The 23,160-nt window shown below is 45.0% G+C and overlaps 1 protein-coding gene across 1 annotated transcript in view; it reads right to left on the bottom strand.

Moving 5' to 3' along the window:
• The window catches only part of psmb5 (proteasome 20S subunit beta 5), a 29,764-nt gene that overhangs the window by 5,637 nt on the left and 967 nt on the right, over positions 1-23,160 (bottom strand).

The following is a 23,160-nucleotide window of genomic DNA, read 5'->3' as shown; positions in this document are numbered from 1 at the left end:
AGGCGAGGCCCAGATGCAGACACTGGAGGAAGATGGTTTGAGTATTTGATATTTATTAATAATCCAAAAGGGGTTGGCAAGAGAACGGTCATGGACAGGCAAAAGGTCAAAACCAGTTCAGAGTCCAGGAGGTACAGTGTGGCAGACAGGCTCGAGGTCAGGGCAGGCAAAATGGTCAGTGTCCAGAAAACAGGCAAGGGTCAAAACCGGGAGGACTAGCAAAAGAGAATAGAAAAGGCAGGAGCACGGGGAAAACATGCTTGTTTGACTTGGACATTGCATGTCAGAGCAAAAACCAAGCCATGAGGTCGAAGGAACTGTCCGGAGAGTGCCGAGACAGGATTGTGTCGAGGCACAGATCTGGGGAAGGGTGACCTTTTGGATTACAATAAATATCAAAGACTCAAACAATCTGCCTCTGAGCAATTGGGGGAGAAGGGCCTTGGTCACTCTGACAGAGCTCTAGAGTTCCTCTGTGGTGATGGGAGAACAATAAGCAGAACTCCACGAATCAGGCCTTTATGGTAAAGTGGCCAGACGGAAGCCACTCTTCAGTAAAAGGCAAAACAGCTCGCTTGGAGTTTGCCAAAAGTCACCTAAAGGACTCTCAGACCATGAGAAATAAGATTCTTTGGTCTGATGAAACCAAAATGTAACTCTTTGGCCTGAATGCCAAGCGTCACGTCTGGAGGAAACCTGGCACCATCCCTACGGTGAAGCATGGTGGTGGCAGCATCATGCTGTGGGGATGTTTTTCAGTGGCAGGGACTGGGAGCCTAGTCAATTGAAATAAATTCATTAGCCCCTAATCTATGGATGACATTTGACTGGGCAGGGGCGCAGTCAAGGGGCGCAGTCAAGGCTGGGCCTTGGGAGCCAGGCCCAGCTAATCAGAATGAGTTTTTCCTCACAAAAGAGCTTTATTACAGACAAAACTATGCAAATCTGCTTTTAGTTTCATGCACCGTGTTCCTGAACAAAATTCTAAATACATTTAATCTTGATGTTCTGGTACCGTTCGGGCAATTTAAAGTACACTGCTCAAAAAAATAAAGGGAACACTTAAACAACACAATGTAACTCCAAGTCAATCACACTTCTGTGAAATCAAACTGTCCACTTAGGAAGCAACACTGATTGACAATACATTTCACATGCTGTTGTGCAAATGGAATAGACAACAGGTGGAAATTATAGGCAATTAGCAAGACACCCCCAATAAAGGAGTGGTTCTGCAGGTGGGGACCACAGACCACTTCTCAGTTCCTATGCTTCCTGGCTGATGTTTTGGTCACTTTTGAATGCTGGTGGTGCTTTCACTCTAGTGGTAGCATGAGACGGAGTCTACAACCCACACAAGTGGCTCAGGTAGTGCAGCTCATCCAGGATGGTACATCAATGCGAGCTGTGGCAAGAAGGTTTGCTGTGTCTGTCAGCGTAGTGTCCAGAGCATGGAGGCGCTACCAGGAGACAGGCCAGTACATCAGGAGACGTGGAGGAGGCCGTAGGAGGGCAACAACCCAGCAGCAGGACTGCTACCTCCGCCTTTGTGCAAGGAGGAGCAGGAGAAGCAGAAGAAAATGACCTCCAGCAGGCCACAAATGTGCATGTGTCTGCTCAAACGGTCAGAAACAGACTCCATGAGGGTGGTATGAGGGCCCGACATCCACAGGTGGGGGTTGTGCTTACAGCCCAACACCGTGCAGGACGTTTGGCATTTGCCAGAGAACACCAAGATTGGCAAATTCGCCACTGGCGCCCTGTGCTCTTCACAGATGAAAGCAGGTTCACACTGAACATGTGACAGACGTGACAGAGTCTGGAGACGCCGTGGAGAACGTTCTGCTGCCTGCAACATCCTCCAGCATGATCGGTTTGGCAGTGGGTCAGTCATGGTGTGGGCTGGCATGTCTTTGGGGGGCCGCACAGCCCTCCATGTGCTCGCCAGAGGTAGCCTGACTGCCATTAGGTACCGAGATGAGATCCTCAGACCCCTTGTGAGACCATATGCTGGTGCGGTTGGCCCTGGGTTCCTCCTAATGCAAGACAATGCTAGACCTCATGTGGCTGGAGTGTGTCAGCAGTTCCTGCAAGAGGAAGGCATTGATGCTATGGACTGGCCCGCCCGTTCCCCAGACCTGAATCCAATTGAGCACATCTGGGACATCATGTCTCGCTCCATCCACCAACGCCACGTTGCACCACAGACTGTCCAGGAGTTGGCGGATGCTTTAGTCCAGGTCTGGGAGGAGATCCCTCAGGAGACCATCTGCCACCTCATCAGGAGCATGCCCAGGCGTTGTAGGGAGGTCATACAGGCACGTGGAGGCCACACACACAAGCGTCCCACCCCTGGTACACCCTATCAACAGCAGGTGAAATATCAAGGGCGCCAAATTTGAAAACAATTAAATGTCATAATTCAAATTTCTCAAACATACAACTATCTTACACCCTTTGAAAGATACACATCTCCTTAATCTAACCACGTTGTCCGATTTCAAAAAGTATTTACGGCGAAAGCATAAAGTTAGATTATGTTTGGACAGTACATTGAAAATAGCTGTATGTAATGTTTTGTCAATGCAAAGACAGGCGTCACCAAAAGCAGAAAACCAGCTAAAATTATGCACTAACCTTCGACAATCTTCATCAGATGACACTCCTAGGACATTATGTTAGACAATACATGCATTTTTTGTTCTATCAAGTTCATATTTATATCCAAAAACAGCATTTTACAATGGCGTTGATGTTGAGAAAATATTTTCCCTCCAATACCGCCAGTCAATCAGCACAACAAATTAAATAATTACTATTCGAAACCATTGGTAAAATATTATATTGTCATTCAAAGAATTATAGATTAACATCTCGTGAACGCAACCGCATTGCCAGATTTAAAAATAACTTTACTGGGAAAATCCCACTTTGCAATAAACGAGGTGCTGTGCTCAGAAAAATAGGCTTGGCGATACAGACTAGGCACCATGTTGGAAAGATCTAAAATCAAAAATACTATGTAAATATTCCCTTACCTTTGATTATCTTCATCAGAAGGCACTTCCAGGAATCCCAGGTCCATAACAAATGTAGTTTTGTTCGAAAAAGCTCATAATTTATGTCCAAAAAGCTCCGTGTTGTTAGCGCGTCCTGTAGGCTACTCAAAAACATGAACGTCGCCCGCCGGACTTGTCTTCACCAAAGAGGGGAAAAAAATATTTACGTTCGTTCAAACATGTCAAACGTTGTATAGCATAAATCATTAGGGCCTTTTTCAATCAGACCTTCAATAATATTCAAGGCGGACGATTGCATTCTCTTTTAAAACGTATTGGAACGAGAGTATCCAAACATGCACTCGCGCGCCATAGCAGTATAGGCCATCCGCTTATGACCAACTTACCAGGCCTCTCGTTCGGTCAGTTTTCACAGTAGAAGACTCAAACCACTTTGTAAAGACTGTTGACATCTAGTGGATGGCGTAGGAAGTGCTAAATGATGAATAAGTCCCTGTGTGTTTCAATGGCATAGGCTTAAAAGTAATTCAACACATCAGATATCCACTTCCTGTTAGAATTTGTCTCAGGGTTTTGACTGCCATATGAGTTCTGTTATACTTACAGACACCATTCAAACAGTTTTCGAAAATTCAGTGTTTTCTAACCAAATATATTCATAATTTGCATATCCTAGCTTCTGAGTATGTGTAGGAGGCAGTTACAAATGGGCACATATTTTTTTCAAAATTCTCAATACTGCCCCCTAGCCCCAACAGGTTTTAAGGACATTCCATCAAAGTTGGATCAGCCTGTAGTGTGGTTTTCCACTTTAATTTTGAGTGTGACTCCAAATCCAGACCTCCATGGGTTGATAAATTGGATTTCCATTGATTATTTTTGTGTGATTTTGTTGTCAACACATTCAACTATGTAAAGAAAAAAGTATTTAATAAGATTATTTCTTTCATTCAGATCTAGGATGTGTTGTTTAAGTGTTCCCTTTATTTTTTTGAGCAGTATATTTATTGGTAACTTATTTGTGGAGGAATGTAACTATGTGGGTGATTTGTAATGTTTTATGTTTAGGTAAGACCCAGATGCAGACTGTGTCGAGGTAACAAAAGTTTATTACAATAACAGCGGCAGGCAAATGACAGGTCAAGGCAGGCAGGGGTCAATAATCCAGTAAGGGGGGGGGGGGGGGGGGGGTAAGGTACAAAACAGCAGGCAGTTTCAGCGTCAGGGCAGGCAGAACGGTCAAAACCAGGAAGGACTAGAAAACAGGAGCAAGAAACAGGCAGGAGTAGGGAAACAAACGCTGGTAGGTTTTACAAACAAAATGAACTGGCAAGAGGCAAACAAACACAGGTATAAATACACAGGGGATAATGGGGAAGATGGGTGACACCTGGAGGGGGGTGGAGACAATCACAAAGACATTTGAAACAGATCAGGGTGTGACAATTTGTGCTTACCATGACTGTATTGTTGCATTTTAATGTGTGAGAGTGTGTGTGAGATATATATCCCACATGTCTTGTGTTTATATATTGCATTATACAGGGCACATTTGGAAAAGAGACCTAGGTGTCAATATATCTTCCATGTTAAATGAAAGTTAAATATACTACTGGTCAAAAGTTTTAGAACAGCTACTCATTCAAGTGTTTCTTTATTTTTACTACTTTTTACATTGTAGAATAATAGTCCAAAGATGTCCAAACTATGAAATGACACATATGGAATCATGTAGTAACCAAAAAAGTGTTAAACTTATTTTATATTTGAGATTCTTCAAATAGCCACCCTTTGCCTTGATGACAGCTTTGCACACTCTTGGCATTCTCTCAGCCAGCTTCACCTGGAATGCTTTTCCAACAGTCTTGAAGGAGTTCCCACATATGCTGAGCACTTGTTGGCTGCTTTTCCTCTGACTCATCCCAAACCATCTCAATTTGGTTGAGGTCGGGGGATTGTGGGGGCCAGGTCATCTGATGCAGCACTCCATTACTCTCTTTCTTGGTAAAATAGCCCTTACACAGCCTGGAGGTGATGGGTCATTGTCCAGTTGAAAAACAAATGATAGTCCCACTAAACCCAAACCAGATGGGATGGCGTATCGCTGCAGAATGCTGTGGTAGCCATGCTGGTTAAGTGTGTCTTGAATTCTAAATAAATCACAGAAAGTGTCACCAGCAAAGCACCCCAACACCTCCTCCATGCTTTACGGTGGGAAAAACACATGCAGAGATCATCCATTCACCCACACCGTGTCTCACAAAGATACGGCGGTTGGAACCAAAAATATCAAATTTGGACTCATCAGACCAAAGGACAAATTTCCCCTGGTCTAATGTCCATTGCTAGTGTTTCTTGGCCCAAGCAAGTCTCTTCTTATTATTGGTGTCCTTTAGTAGTGGTTTCTTTGCAGCAATTCGGCCATGAAGGCCTGATTCACACAGTCGATTACAGCTCAGCATTTAACACCATAGTACCCTCCAAACTCGAGATCCTGGGTCTCAACCCCACCCTGTGCAACTGGGTCCTGGACTCTCTGACAGGGTCCTGGACTCTCGGACAAACTGAAATGGTCCACCCACACAGACAGCGTGGTGAAGAAGGCACAACAGCGCCTCTTCAATCTCAGGAGGCTGAAGAAATTTGGCTTGTCACCAAAAACACTCACAAACTTTTGTAGATGCACAATCGAGAGCATCCTGTCGGGCTGCATCACCTCCTGGTACGGCAACTGCTCCGCCCACAACCGTAAGGCTCTCCAGAGGGTAGTGAGGTATGCACAAGGCATCACAAGCAAACTACCTGCCCTCCAGGACACCTACACCACCCGATGTCACAGGAAGGCCAAAAAGATCATCAAGCACAACAACCACCCGAGCCACTGCCTGGTCACCCCGCTATCATCCAGAAGGCGAAGTCAGTACAGGTACATCAAAGCTGGGGCAGAGAGACTGAAAAACAGCTTCTATCTCAAGGCCATCAGACTGTTACAGCCATCTCTAACATTGAGTGGCTGCTGCCAACATACTGACTCAAATCTCTAGCCATTTTAGTAATAAAAAATTGGATGTGATAAATGTATCACTAGTCAGTTTAAACAATGCCACTTTATATAATGTTTACATACCCTACATTACTCATCTCTTATGTATATACTGTACTCCATCTGTATACCATCTGCTGCATCTTGCCTATGCCGCACAGCCATCACTCATCCATATATTTATATGTACATATTCTTATTCATTCTTTTACACTTGTGTGTATAAGGTAGTTGTTGTGAAATTGTTAGATTACTTGTTAGATATTACTGCACGGTCAGAACTAGAAGCACAAGCATTTCGCTACACTCGCATTAACATCTGCTAACCATGTGTATGTGACCAATAAAATTTGATTTGATTTATATCTCTCATACAAATCCTCCTGGCAGGTCAGAGCACAGTTCCCAGGCCAGTTAAGGCCAGTCTATTGGAGAACTGTTCTTTAAGAAACTGCTCTAGGAAGTCACATTTGCTTTCAACTGACAAATTGCTCCTTCCTCCCTCTGATAATCACTGAGCTCCTACCTTTGCGCCTGCATAATTTGCAATTTTTGGAGCCACGACTCTGAAGACTGAGGAGGACTTGTTAAAAATGTAATAGGGGAGTCTTTTCTAAAAGCAACCACTTATGCTAAGAGGCACACAGGAAGGAGGAGGACAGCTCTTCGGGCCAGGCAGGGATAAAAGCATCAACACTTTCACATCACACCTGGAATCTATATAGAGAACGCAGGATCGGATGAAAAAGAGAGGGAGGGAGAGTGCCTCCCTGAGAAGCGGCATAGAAGATAAGGAGGGGAGATGAGGGTGACACTTGTCGTGGCAGAACAAAAGGATTTAAGTTCATGAGCCCACATAAACCTGCAGGAAGGCAGCGGGCTGTGAGCAACGGAACATTCCGGCGTAACGCCTCGCCTTCCACTCCACCAGCCAGGTGGCAGGTGGTTAAGCTCTTTTTCACGTCAACGCTGAGGAGCGTCAGAGTGACAGCCTTCAGAAGAGCAGGGGCTGGCATCACAGATGAGCAGTTTCTGTCTGTCTGAATATGTCTGTCTGTCCTTCTCACTAGAACACATCACTGGCTCCGCTCCGAGGGGAAAAATAAAGTGAAAAAAATAACATGCTTCAAAAACAGACGCACAGCCTCACACACGAGGGAGCAGCGGCTTGCCTTCACTGTAGTGCCAGCTATCTGAGCAAATCCACTGACTCACTCACTACTGAATCCTATGCGGTTTGGTTTTAATGTGCAGTATTTGGACGTCAACACACTATCTCGTCTTACTTAAGTTTACAGTGCATTCGGAAAGTATTCAGACCCCTTCACTTTTTCCACATTTTGTTATGTTACAGCCTTATTCTAAAATGGATGAAATTGTTTTTTTTCCTCCCCTCAATCTACACACAATACCCCATAATGACAAAGCAAAAACAGGTTTTTGGATTATTTTTAAAAATAAACTGGAGGTGTGTTTTGGGTCATTGTCCTGTTGAAAAACAAATGATAGACCCACTAAGGGAAACCAGATGGGATGGTGTATCGCTGCAGAATGTTGTCGTAACCATGCTGGTTAAGTGTGCCTTGAATTCTAAATAAATCACAGACAGTGTCACCAGCAAAGCACCATCACACCTCCTCCTCCATGCTTCACGGTGGGAACCACATATTGCAGAGATCATTCGTTCACCTACTCTGTGACTCACAAAGACACAGTGGTTGGAACCAAAAATATCAAATTTGGACTCATCAGATCAAAGGACAGGTTTCCACCAGTCTAATGTCCATTGCTCTTGTTTCTTGGCCCAAGGAAGTCTCCTCTTCTTATTGATGTCCTTTAGTAGTGGTTTCCTTGCAGCAACTCGACCATGAAGGCCTGATTCACGCAGTCTCCTCTGAACAGTTGATGTTGAGATTAGGGATGCACGATATATTGGTAAGCATATCGGGAATCGGACGATATTAGCTAAAAATGCTAACATCGCTATCGGCCCAATGTCTAGTTTAACGCCGATGTGCAAAACCGATATCAAAGGTGACGTGCATACCTATATAACGTAGGTAGATGACGTAATGACTGCATGAAAAATACAGCATTCCTAACCTAGCCCACAATGTCTGCAATGTGGATCTAGTTTGAAGTTTCAAAGGAAGATAAAAAAAAGGCCATATGCAACGTTTGTGCTACTATTATTTCCCGAGGAGGGGAGAAAGTGAAATCTTTCAATACCACAAATCTAATGACTCATTTGAAAGTGCATCACCCCCAGACGTTCAGCGACTACCTAGAATAAAAGCAGAAAAAACTAAGCGCACGCTTCCAACAACTAAACAAGTTCAAGTCGAGCAGTCATTTGAAAGAGTAAGAACTTCAGCGAGACAACTCAAAGGCAAAATCCATTAATGCCAAGATAATGGAATTCATTGCCCTTGACAACCATTCTCTGTCGTGGATGATGTTGGCTTTCGCCGACTGGTCGAGCACCTTGAGCCCCGGTACACAATACTGAGTAGGGGCTATTTTTCAGATGTTGCCCTACCGGAGTTACACAGTAGTGTTGAAACTGTCACGTCTTTCAAGGAGCAGGAAACGGGTGAGTCAGGTGCAGGAGACAAAAGGTCCTATACACCTGCCTGAGCACTCCCTCGACCACCCCTTAAGAGCCCTCTGTCTCCATGAAATATTACGGTTATGAGTAGCCAGCCAGGGAATTCCCAGTACCACCGGAAACGCCAAGGAATCAATGAGGTACAGGCTGATACGCTCCTCATGACCCCCCCGCGTCACCATGAGTAGTGGCACTGTGACTTCCCTCACTTGGCCGGATCCTAGTGGTCGACTATCTAGGGCGTGTACAGAAAAGGGTTGTTCCAACTGAACCAGGGGAATACCTAACTTAGTGGTGACCCCACGGTCCATAAAACTCCCAGCTGCGCCTGAATCGACTAGTGCCTTATACTGGAAGTGAGGGGAGAAATCAGGGAAACAAACAGAGGTGTACATATGATCGACAGGGGGCTCTGGGTGTGACTGGTGCTGACTCACCTGGGGGGTTGATTTGGTGCTCTGCCTGCCATCCGAACTCCCGGGTGGACCTCTCCAGCACAGGTCCGCAGTGTGCCCTCTACGACCACAATGGGCGCAGGAGAAGCCCCCCCCCTCCGATCCTCCTAGCTGCCGCCCCTCCTATCTCCATGGGGGTTGGAGCAGGAGGGCCGGGAGGTGGAACAAACAGACCCCGACTAGAACGCCCCCGGGCAGCTAGCAGGTTGTCCAGCCTGATGGACAAATCAATAAGTTGGTCCAGAGTGGTCATATTGTCCCGCCAAGCTAGCTCCCGGCGGACGTCCTCCCGAAGACTGCATCTGTAGTGGTCAATCAGGGCCCGCTCATTCCACCCCGATCCAGCGGCGAGAGTCTGGAAGTCCACGGCAAAGTCCTGAGCGCTCCTCGTCTCCTGCCTCAGGTGGAATAATCGCTCACCCGCCGCCTTGCCCTCCGGGGGATGATCGAATACCACCTGAAAGCGACGGGCGAACTCCGGGTAGTCGCTCCTAGCCGAGTCTGGGCCATCCCAGACTGCGTTGGCCCATTCTAGGGCTCTACCCATGAGGCATAAGACGAGAACGCTCACCCTCTCTTCATCCGAGGGAAGGGGCCGAACGGTCGCCAGGTACAAATCTAATTGTAACAAAAACCCCTTGCACCCGGCGGCCGTAGCATCGAACTCCCTGGGAGCCATGATCCGAATCCCACTCGTGTTGGGTTCGGTGGGTACTGGTAGGGGCGCAGGGTGGTGAGTAGGCACTGGAGGTGGTGAGGGAGCAGCTCTCTCCCAGCTCTCCAAACAGACCAGCACCTGATCCATGGCCGTGCCCAGTCGTTGAAGGAGGCTGGCATGTTGTGACACTTAATCTGCCATGGATGGTGCTTCGGCTCCTGCTGACTCCATCTTGTGGTGGGATTCTGTCACGTCTTTCAAGGAGCAGGAAACGGGTGAGTCAGGCGCAGGAGACAAAAGGTCCGTAGAAAAATATTTAATTAAGTCCAGAGTGAATACAACGATTAGGCAGGGTGCAAAACACATGCAGGAGGTAGAACAGCTCCAAAACCCAAAATACACGGGATTCAGCCCGGCAACCCTAATGCCTAATATCAGCGTCGTGTAAATCAAACACATAGGAAAATAAATCCAGCCCTAAACCCAAAACGTAACACGAAACAATCCCGCACAACTCCAAACAAGAAATTGACAAACTAAATACCCTCCCACTAATTACAAACAAGAAACAGGTGCGCACTAAACAGACATAACTAACAGACACATGAAACATGGATCGGTGGCAGCTAGTAGGCCGGCGACGACGACCGCCGACCGCCGACCGCCGCCCGACCGGGGAGTGGTTCCACCTTCTGTGGACGTTGTGACAGAAACACACATCCATGAGCTACTTGCTATGGGCTACTTGCTATACACTGCTATTAGCTTCACAACTGACATTTGGACCAACGATGTCAGCCCACAGTGGGTCGACGAGGATTTTGTACTGAGGAAAGCCATATTGCATGCTCAAGAATGTGCTGGTTCTCATAGCGTTGCTGCCATTTCAATGGCATTTGAGAACATATTTGAAACTTGGAAACATAAACACACTCGTAGCTCCATTCGAACAACTGACTCGAGAAATAAGCTCATCAACTGTGTCTGCAGCAGACGTGATACCCTCTGTCATGGTATTGAAGCGCCTGCTCAACAAAACTGATGACAGACCGTGGGTTAAAACTTGCAAAAGTACTCTACTAGAGGCTGTGAACAAGCGATTTGGTGGCATTCTCTCTGAGCTTTTTTACTGTGTTGCCACCATGCTCGATGATAGGTACAAGGACCACTTCTTCGATACAGACAAGAAACCAGGTTTATGTGAAATGTTAGACACAGCTGGACAAGATGGAAACGGATGGTTTTGATTATATTTTACTGGTAATGGGGACATACGTAAATGCCAACAAAATAACTTTTTGATCAGTGTGTGTGTGTTTCAACTATTTAACTGTACTAGAATGCTTAAAAGGTCGCTAAAATTTTCAATATCAGTTATCGGTATCGTGTTTTTGGCAAGGAAAATATTGGATATCAGTTGCGGCCAAAAATGTCATATCAGTGCATCCCTAGTTGAGATGTGTTTTTTACTTGAACTCTGTGAAGCATGTATTTGCGCTGCCATCTGAGGTGCAGTTAACTCTAATTAACTTATCCTCTGCAACAGAGGTAACTCTGGGTCTTCCTTTCCTGTGGCGGTCCTCATGAGAGCCAGTTTCATCATAGAGCTTGATGGTTTTTGCAAATGCACTTGAAGAAACTTTAAATTCTTGAAATTTTCCGGATTGACTGACCTTCATGTTTTAAAGTAATGATGGACTGTTGTTTCTCTTTGCTTATTTGAGCTGTTCTTGCCATAATATGGACTTGGTATTTTACCAAATAGGGCTATCTTCTGTTTACCACCCCTACCTTGTCACAACACAACTGATTGGCTCAAACGCATTAAGAAGGAAAGAAATTCCACAAATTAATTTTTAACAAGGCATACCTGTTAATTGAAATGCATTCCAGGTGACTACCTCATGAAGCTGGTTGAGAAAATGCCAAGAGTGTGCAAAGCTGTCATCAAGGCAAACTGTGGCTACTTTGAAGAATCTGTTTAAGAATTTTGTTTAACCCTTTTTTGGTTACTACATGATTCCACATATGTTATTTCATAGTTTTGATGTCTTCACTATTATTCTACAATGTAGAAAATAGTGAAAATTAAGAAAAACCCTGGAATGAGTAGGTGTATCCATACTTTTGACTGGTACTGTACGTACTCAAACCCTTTAGTCAGTACTTTGTTGAAGCACCGTTAGCAGCGATTACAGCCTCGAGTCTTCTTGGGTATGAAGCTACAAGCTTGGCACACCTTTATTTGGGGAGTTGCTCCCATTCTCCTTTGCAGATCTTCTCAAGCTCTTTCAGGTTGGATGGGGAGCGTCGCTGCACAGCTATTTTCAGGTCTCTCCAGAGATGTTTGATCGGGTTCAAGTCCGGGCTCTGGGTTGGCCACTCAAGGACGTTCAGAGACTTTTCCCAAAGCCACTCCTGGTTTGTCTTGGCTGTGTGCTTAGGGTCGTTGTCCTGTTGGAAGGTAAACATTCGCCCCAGTCTGAGGTCCTGAGCGCTCTGGAGCAGGTTTACATCAAGGAACTCTGTACTTTGCTCCGTTCATCTTTCCCTCAATCCTGACTAGTCTCCCAATCCCTGCTACTGAAAAACATCGCCCAGGCATGATGCTGCCACCACCATGCTTCACCATAGGGATGGTATTGGCCAGGTGCTGAGCGCTGCCAGGTTTCCTCCAAACGTGACGCTTGGTATTCAAGCCAAAGAGTTCAATCTTCATCAGACAAGAGAATCTTGTTTCTCATGGTCTGAGAGTCCTTAAGGTGCCTTTTGGCAAACTGCAAGCGGGCTCTTACATTTTGTTGTGTAACAACCACAGTCCCTGACAGTCCCTGACAAAAAAAATCTTGGTCGACTGAGAGTCGTCTGTTCTTTCGACCAATCGATTGGTCGAAATGTTAAGTGTATTTTTCCATATATAGACATCCTATGTGTTTAAATCAAATCATCTATACACACTGAGCTTGTCAGATGCTTTAAGTGCACTGTTTGGTGAAATAATGAAGACACACAAATGACTAGAGCGAGTCCGACTACAATTGATTTGATTGTGCCAGGCCGGGCCCAGACTTGCTGCACTGTGTAAAAATAAAATAAAATGGCATCGAGTTACTCGGTGACTAGCACCCATTGTCGCTCTCCTCCCTGCAGCAACCACCACAAAACATCAACAGTGTTAATCCCGCTGTCCATGTTGCTGAAGCTGCATGTCACCATTGTGTGTAGGAATGGACCAAAGTGCAGCGTGGGTATCGTTCCACATATTACGTTTTAATGTGAAACTATGCAAGACAAATAATAAACTATAAACAAAAACAACAAACTGTGACGAAGAGGTACTACATGCATGAACTCAAAATAATCTCCCACAAACACAGGTGGGAAAAACAACTCATTAACCTGTTAGGGATAGGGGGCAGCATTTACACGGCCGGATAAAAAAACGTACCCGATTTAATCTGGTTATTACTACTGCCCAGAAACTAGAATATGCATATAATTATTGGCTTTGGATAGAAAACACCCTAAAGTTTCTAAAACTGTTTGAATGGTGTCTGTGAGTATAACAGAACTCATATGGCAGGCAAAAACCTGAGAAGATTCCTTACAGGAAGTGGCCTGTCTGACAATTTCTTGGGCTTCTTCACTCTCTTTATTGAAAACTGAGGATCTCTGCTGTAACATGACACTTCCTACGGCTCCCATAGGCTCTCAGAAGGCGGCAAAAAGCTGAATGATGTCTTTGGAGCCCCTGGCTGAAAAACATTAGCGCATTTGGTAAGTGGTCGATCAGAGGACAATGAGACTGACGTGCGTGCACGAGGCGACACCATGTTTTTATTTTCTCTGTCTTTGAACGTAAACAGGGTTTCCCGGTCGGAATATTATCGCTTTTTTACGCGAAAAATGGCATAAAAATTGATTTTAAACAGCGGTTGACATGCTTCGAAGTGCGGTAATGGAATATTTAGAATTTTTTTGTCACGAAACCCGTCGGGCGCGTCACCCTTCTTTACCCTTCGGATAGTGTCTTGAACGCACAAACAAAACAGAGGATATTTGAAGATAACTATGGATTATTTTGAACCAAACCAACATTTGTTATTGAAGTAGAAGTCCTGGGAGTGTATTCTGACGAAGAACAGCAAAGGTAATCAAATTTTTGTAATAGTAAATCGGAGTTTGGTGAGGGCCAAACTTGGTGGGTGTCAAATTAGCTAGCCGTGATGGCTGGGCTATCTACTCAGAATATTGCAAAATGTGCTTTTGCCGAAAAGCTATTTCAAAATCGGACATAGCGATTGCATAAAGGAGTTCTGTATCTATAATTCTTAAAATAATTGTTATGTTTTTTGTGAACGTTTATCGTGAGTAATTTAGTAAATTCACCGGAAGTTTGCGGTGGGTATGCGAGTTCTGAACGTCACATGCTAATGTAAAAAGCTGGTTTTTGATATAAATATGAACTTGATTGAACAAAACTTGCATGTATTGTATAACATAATGTCCTAGGATTGTCATCTGATGAAGATCATCAAAGGTTAGTGCTGCATTTAGCTGTGGTTTGGGTTTATGTGACATTATATGCTAGCTGACATAATCTAATGTTTTGCTTTCGTTGTAAAGCCTTTTTGAAATCGGACAGAGTGGTTAGATTAACGAGAGTCTTGTCTTTAAAATGGTGTAAAATAGTCATATGTTTGAGAAATTGAAGTAATAGCATTTCTAAGGTATTTCAATAACGCGCCACGGGATTCCACTGGCTGTTGAGTAGGTGGAACAATTTCGTCCCACATACCCTAGAGAGGTTAAATATGATCCCCAGACAACGATGACCAGCTGCCTCTAATTGGGAATCATACCAAAACCCCAACATAGAAAAAAGGAATTAGAACATAACATAGAAAAATAAACAAGATAAACCCCCTAGTCACGTCCTGACCATCTCTACCATAGAAAATAAGACCACTCTATGGTCAAGACGTGACAGTACCCCCCCCCCCAAAAGGGAGGGTTAGTGGTGTTGGTGGTGGCTCTGGTGCAGGACAAAGTACCTTCTCATCCCGTTGATCCGCCAGCATAGGAGGCGGCTCTGGTGCAGGACGAAGAACCCTCTCATCCTGCGAACACGCCAGCATCGGTGGAGGCTCTGGGCTGCCGACCGTCGCTGGAGGCTCCGGGCCGCGGACCGTCGCTGGAGACTCCGGACCGCGGACCGTCGCTGGAGACTCCGGACCGCAGACCGTCGCTGGAGACTCCGGACCGTCGCTGGAGACTCCGGACCGCGGACCGTCGCTGGAGACTCCGGGCCACGGACCGTCCCAGGAGGCTCCGGGCCGCGGACCGTCTCAGGAGGCTCCGGTCAGTGGACCACGAGGCAAGTGCGAGAGGCAGCCCCCCAAATTTACACGGGGAGATTGGCAGAGTCAGGGTGGAGACCTGAGCGAACTCCCCGTGCTTACCGTGGGGAGCAAGTGACGAAGCAAGCACCGTGTTATGCGGTGATGCGCACTGTGTTGCCAGTGCGCATTCACAGCCCGGTGTGATCTGTGCCCGCGCCCCGCATTTGTCGAGCTAGGTTGAGCATTCAGCCAGGAAGGGTGGTGCCAGCTCAGCGCTTTTGTTTGGGATGATATCCAATTAGAGGCAGCTGGTCATCGTTGTCTCTAATTGGAGATCATACTTAAGTAGGTGTTTTTCCCACCTGGGTTTGTGGGAGATTGTTTTTGAGTACGTGTATGTTAACTCTTCATCACGGTTTGTTGTTTTGTTTATTCAGTTTATTTTGTATGTATTGCATAGTTTCACAGTTCAATAAAATATGTGGAACGATAATCACACTGCACTTTGGTCCGCTTCATCCTACGACAAACGTGACAGATGCAGAGGACGTGACAAATAAACTAAAAAAGGTGAATGTTTACTGGTTGCTCAGGAGGTAAAGGGGAAGTCAGATGTGTGGAATAAATTTGACTATTCCTGGAAAGTACTGGAGAACAAGAAAAATAAGGTAATGTAAGGAGCAAATGCTGCGTGCATATTGTGTGTGACAAACAGGTGCTGTTAGATTACAATATAATTTTTCTGACTGTTTGGAAAAATGTAAACACAAAATAAATTACAAGCGTACTAGAGAGTCTGTTGTAAAGTTTCCTTTTGGAAAATAGTTAATTACAGCATAGACTAATAACAATCACATTCATTCCTGAATGCAATTTTCCGAAATAGAATGGATTACTATTTACGCAAATTATTCAAGTGTGCATTTTTTATTTTATATTAAACTAAAATGCTTGATTGCATTTCAAATCATGAATGACTCATATGCTGGGTGATGACATTACATTACTGATTGATACAGAAGCATATATAACTACTGAAATATAGACCTAAGTAAGTTACGGTATTAAGACTAAACAGAATGTGCTCTTAGGCCTACAGCTCGATGGTGGTTATACAAGACTACTATACTAAGCCTACTAATTATAATGACATTACTTATTATTATAATGATGATCATAATAATAATAATAACAATAAAAAGGAGATTAGAAAAGAGGGTTATTATTATTATAAATATAATTTTTCGAACAATTTGGAACAGTGTAAACACTAAATAGGCTGTAACGTAACAAAATGTGGAAAAAGTCAAGGGGTCTGAATACTTTCCGAAGACACTATGTGGATGATTTATAAAGCCCGACACATTTAACAGTTAGGCTATTGATTATAGACCTAATTCAGTTGGTTTCCTCTCTCCACACTTTTCTTAGACAATTAAGGTAAGGACTGTTTTCTTGTCTCCTAACTCCGCAGCTGCCTCCGCTGCGTTGTTCTCAACACCAATATGTGGATTAACGTTGCTATTATGCACATAGCAACATGGTCTAGGAAAAGGCGCCAATTCAACAGCGCACTGGTGTGTTTCAGAACCGCGGACAGTGACCGCTATCCAACGGAGGAGAAAGGTAATTTGTTATAAACTAAATGTATTAGTGTTCCACCATTGTTCTTACAGTGTAACCATATACAATTTCAGTAGCCTGTCTTAGAGTGATGGACTGTGCCATCCCACATGGCCTCCACAATGGATTTGTTCCCTCAGCATGGAGCGAATCAGACAGGTGTCTTGTACAGCATGAACATAACATTTTTTGGGCTACTGCTTGGCTAAAGAAATCTTGGTCGACCAACAGCTTATCGACGAAACAATTGACAAAATGGGGTCAGCCCTAAACAGCCTGAATACAAAATGGATTAAATAAAATAAAAAATCTCACACAATACCCCAGCGGTTCCCAAACTAGGGGTTGCGACCCCTAGTGGGGGTCGCCTGATATGAAAATGGAGTTGCGGAAGAATTTCCAAAATTCTGTTAGGAAATACAATTACAAAATTAATATATACACACACATCACCAAAAGTATGTGGATATTTCAGCCACATCCATTACTGATAGGTGTAAAAAGAAAAATCGAGCACACAGCCATGCAATCTCCATAGACAAACAGTGGCTGTAGAATGGCCTTAATGAAGAGCTCAATGACTTTCAGCGTGGCACCGTCGTAGTATGTCAACTGTAAGTGGTGTTATTGTGAGGTGGAAACGTCTTGGTGCAACAACGGCTCAGCCACGAAGTGGTAGGTTACACAACCTCACAGAACGGGACTGCCAAGTGCTGAAGTACGTAGCGTGTTAAAATTGTCTGCAACACTCAGTACCGAGTTCCAAAACGGCCTCAGGAAAGAAAAGTCAGCACAAGAACTGCCTGGAGCTTCATGAAATGGGTTTCCATGGCCGAGCAGATCGCCATGCGCAATACCAAGCGTCGGCTGGTGTGGTGTAAAGCTCGCTGCCATTGGACTCTGGAGCAGTGGAAATGCATTCTCTGGAGTGATGAATCACGCTTCACCGTCTGGCAGTAAGACGGAGGAATCTGGGTTGGCGGATGCCAGGAGAACGCTCCCTGCCCCAATCCATAGTGCAAAAGTTTGGTGGTGGAGGATTAATGGTCTGGGGCTGTTTTTCATTGTTCGTGCTAGGCCCCTTAGTTCCACTGAAGGGAAATCTTAACGCTACAGCATACTGTAATATTCGGGACGATTCTGTGCTTCCAACTTAGTGGCAACAGTTTGGGGTAGGCCCTTTCCTGTTTCAGCATGACAATGCCCCACATGCCCAGAGCCCTGGCCTCAACCCCATTGAACACCTTTGGGATGAATTGGAATGCCGACTGCGAGCCAGGTCTAATCGCCCAACCTCACTAATGCCCATGGCTGACTGGAAGCAAGTCCCTGCAGAAATGTTCCAACATCTAGTGTACAGCCTTCCAAGAAGAGTGGTGGCTGTAATAGCAGCAAATGGGAGACCAACTCAATATTAATGCCCATGACTTTGGAATGAGATGTTCGATGAGCAGGTGTCAACATACTTTTGTTCATGTAGTGTACACGTATAAATAATAACTTTTTTGTCTCTCAAAATCATTGTAATGTGGTCACATCTTAATTAAAAATCTAAAATGAAAATGATTCAAATCTAAAAGATAAAATTCAACCAGAGAGAGCCCTTAGGTCATAGGAAAAGGCCGCACTTGATGGTTGCACTTGAATCATTCCCACGGTGAATGGCTAAGCCCGCTATGATGAAACCAAACACTATTCAGAGACTTTGATATTACCAGCCGCAATTGATAGTGAAAACAGTGTGTGGGGAGGCAGAGGCACAGAAACTCACCACAATACCTTTGTCAGATAACACTGTGAAACTAAGAATTGATGCTATAGCTAGCAATCAAGAGGAAACTGACTGAACGGCTCAAACTTCCCACAGTATGCTCTCTAAATGGACGTTAGCTGTGAGGGCCGAGATGTGTTGACTTTTGTTCGCTACATTTTCAGGGATGCTATTCACGAGAACATATTGTTCCGTCTCACGATTCCTGAGCATGAAACGGCACATGGGATGTTCAGTGTGCTGCGAGGCTAAATTGACGAAAAACAGATTCCATGGGATCGAATGTGGGCTTTTGCACAGATGGAGCTCCATCTATCACGGGACAGCAGACAGGCCTCTGCACTCTAGTTATGAATGTGTCTCCCTCTGCCATATGGACGCATTGTATGATACACCCACTGAGCTATAATGGATACACCGAGAGCAACTGGCGGCAAAAGAGCTGAGTGCAGAACTCGGGAGATATGCAGGAAGCAACTTCGATTGTAAACTACATCACGCACATCTGTTTGCAAAACTATGTGGAGATATGGGATCAGAGCATGACAATGTTCTATTTCAGGTTTGGTGGTTATCGAGGGGGATTATTGGAAATATTTTTTGAATTGAGAGAGTAACTGTTGTCATTCGCAATGGATGTAAAAATCAGACTGTTGACTTTTAGGGGAAATATTATACTTTTTTACAGATGAGTGACCGAATCAGCGAAATCCGTTTGAATGGGATCCTGGCTCAGTTGAGATGCCGGTATGTGAAATCCACAGCTTATCGAGCTGTCATGTGACCGAATGCTGCAGACAACTCATCCACGGGTCACTATGGAGGAATTTTGGTTCCTGACTCAAAGGGAATACTGTGCAGTGTCCCTCCGAGCATTAAAACTCATGGTCCTGATTCAGTGCTCTCCTCTGCATTAAAAACAAATATCGATCCAGGTTGTATGTGACAGGAGAGATAAGTGGCGCACTGTCGACTATACCCCCTGATTTTGAAAAGCGCCCGACGCGACATGCGTCAAGCACACCCATCTCATTAGTGGTGGTGAGATAAGAAATTATGTCAGACTAATTTGCAATTGACTGCCATAGCCCCACATGAAAAGTATATGATGGTGAGTTGAGAATACAAATCAGAAATACTGTTAGAATGTTTTGAAAAAACCAAAAAAAACATTGGCTGTTAATTACTTCTTTTTTTTCACATGGTTGGGGTAGTGAGAATGCTCAAATATCAAAATTGGGTCGTGGACCCAAAAAGTTTGGAAACCCCTCTAATTGTCATGGTTGTCGTAAGGAGAAGAGGACCAAAGTGCATCGTGTGTGTCATTCTACATTTTATTTATACTGTGAAACTATGCAATACATAAATACACTGAATGAAAAAACAACAAACCGTGACGCAGAGATGAACACATACACAACTCAAAATTAATCACCCACAAAACCCAGGTGGAAAAACCCCTACTTAAGTATGATCTCCAATTAGAGACAACAAGGACCAGCTGCCTCTAATTGGAGATCATCCCAAACAAAACCCCAACATAGAAATACAAAACTAGAACCTAAACATAAAAATAGAAAACAGAAAAAAAAACTGTCCCGCCCTGACCTACTCTACCATAGAAAATAACATATTTCTATGGTCAGCAGGACGTGACAGCACCCCCCCCACAAAAACAACAACAACCCCCCCCCAAAAAAAAAGAAGGGAAAAAAAGGGAGGGCAGGGTGGGTAACTTGTCTATGACGGCTCTGGTGCAGTACCCAGAACCCTATCATCCAGCGGATCCTCCCACAGAGGAGGCAGCTCCGGTTCGGGGCGTAACCCCCGCTCCGCCCGCTGATCCCTCTGCTTCAGTACCACCGGACCGTGGATCGCCATCGGAGGAAACGGACTGTAGATCATCGCCGGAGGTTCCGGGCTGCAGGCCGCCGCCGGAGGTTCCGGGCTGCAGGCTGTCGCCGAAGACTCTGGGCTGCAGGCCGTTGCCGAAGACTCCGGGCTGCAGGCCGTCGCCGAAGAGGCTTCGTGCCATGGATCGTCTCTACAGGCTCCAGGCCATGGATCATCCCTACAGGCTTCTTGCCATGGATTATCCCTACAGGCTCCGGGCCATGAATCATCACTGGAGGCTTCGTACGTGGAGCCGGAATAGGTCTCACCAGACTAGGGAACGTCGCTGGAGGCTCCGGACTGGGGAACGTCGTTGAGAGTTCTGGACTAGGGAACGTCGCTGGAGGCCGGGTGCGCAGAGCAGGCACAGGGTATACTGGGCCTTGGAGGCGCACTGGAGGTCTGGAACTTATGACTGGCACAACCCGTCCTGGCTGGATACCCCCGTAGCCCAGCAAGCGCGGGGCGTTGGAACAGGTCTGACAGGTTTGTGCTGGCGAACTGGGGGTACCGTGCATAGAGCTGGCGCAGGATAACCTGGGCCGAAGAGACGCACCGGAGACCAGGAACGCTGAGCAGGCACAATCCTTCCTGGCTGAATGCCAACTCTAGCACGGCAACTGTGGGAAGCTTGCACCGAGCGCACCGGGCTGTAGCTGCGCACTGGTGACACAGTGCGCATCCCCGCATAACACGATGCTTGCTCGATCACTCGCTCCCCACGGTAAGCATGGGGAGTTGGCTCAGGTCTCCAACCTGACTGCCAATCTCCCCATGTGCCCCCCCAATCTTGCACTTGCCTTGTGGTTGGTATAGTGCCTCATAATAACGCCGCTCTGCTCTTGCTGCCTCAATCTCCTCCCTCGGGCGGCGATACTCCCCAGCCTGACTCCAGGGTCCTTTCCCATCCAGAATCTCCTCCCATGTCCAGTTGTCCTGACCACACTGCTTGGTCCATTTGTGGTGGGATCTTCTGTGACGATTGTCATAGGAAGTAGACCAAAGTGCAGCGTGTGTGTCGTTCCACATTTTATTTATACTGTGAAACTATGCAATACATAAATACACTGAATGAAAAAACAACAAACTGCGACGCAGAGATGAACACATACACAACTCAAAATTACACAACTCAGGTGGAAAAACCCCTACTTAACTATGATCTCCAATTAGAGACAACGAGGACCAGCTGCCTCTAATTGGAGATCATCCCAAACAAAACCCCAACATAGAAATACAAAACTAGAAACTAAACATAGAAATAGAAAACATAGAGAGAGAAAAACCCTGTCACGCCCTGACCTACTCTACCATAGAAAGATGTTATTTTCTATCTCATTTAGATATGTATTCAACACTTTGTAGAAGCACCTATGGCAGCGATGACAACTTTGAGTCATCTTGGGTATGTCTATCAGCTTTTCACATCTGGATTTTAAATCTCACTACCCTAGAACTTTATTTGTGATAGCTAATATTCAAGATAGTCTAATTTCAAAGCTGAATGTCAACATAAATATTGTTAATTCACTGGTACTTGTTAGCTAAATGACTTGTCTTTCCCTTGCTGAGCTGAACTGCCTGGCTACATGACTTGCGAGTAGTGTCTTTTCTCTAGAAGAACATAGGCTACTTCTATGAAAATGTTGATCAGTAGGCTAACTTCCCTGACGACTCACCCTGAATTTAATTCCGCTGGTCTAGCTATACACACTCAGTCTGAAACTGCCATCCTAGAAGTCATTTGTGCAACTTCAAAATAAGAAGTTGATAACATCATCATTGTAGGGTGGCTCCGGCCCAACCCAGCGGTTTCTGGGACCAATCAGAACGGACTGAATGTGTTCGCATTCTAGAAATCCAGACTCATCGTGGAAAAGAAATGTCAGTTGGCCAGAGAGATTTGTATAGTCAGCCAGACAAAAGGCCTAACATGATCACAAACGAAAGGGAAAAAAGTAATGTCATCTGTAGCCTCATAGACCACTGAAATCAACCACAATTTGCTCAATAACTCAAGACTAGCACACAGTCCTAATAGAATATGAATTCAACTGTATTGTGAGTAGGCCTATACCATCTTGATTTACCCAGTTTACCATTAAAATAAGTTATTACCGTGATGTTGTTAAAAACAATGTCCAATCTATTGTATGGTTGTATAATGTATTTGTTAATGCATACATGGTTGTCTCTGGGAAAATGTATCATCAAAACGTTCAAATGTAATAAAATAATATGTGTAATAACAATAACAAGCCACTGGCCTCCTTGACACCCACAAATCTGTGTCAGTGTCGGCCCTTAAAAAAAAACATATTGGTCGTTCTCTAGTTACGAGCGGAGTGCACTCACACTGCCTAGCAACCAGGCACTAAGCATTTCACCAAATGAGTATCATGGCATTACATATTTGTCAAGCTCTTAACTGTGCTTTACTCGATTTATTTCACGTCCCGCTTAAGACACCCAATCACCAGAATAACTGTGCTTGACATCATTGTAGCCGCTAATGAGCCTTCTCTTAATCGAGATTAATTTAATTTACATGACATTCACCTCACCATTCAATCACTGGCATTGTAGCTGCCGCCGTTCCTATTGAACTAATACTGAGATCATTATTCTCCTGATTGACTGCAGGATTTAACACGTGTCACTTAGGTCCCAGGCTGTCTGGAGGCCAGTTATTGTCCACACATACTCCCCGCTCTATGAACAAAGCTCATCGATCAAGCAGAACAACA

This window comes from Salmo salar, chromosome ssa03, assembly GCF_905237065.1.
Source record: "Salmo salar chromosome ssa03, Ssal_v3.1, whole genome shotgun sequence".
Classification (NCBI taxonomy): domain Eukaryota; kingdom Metazoa; phylum Chordata; class Actinopteri; order Salmoniformes; family Salmonidae; genus Salmo; species Salmo salar.
This window is presented reverse-complemented; position numbering and strand designations above follow the sequence as displayed.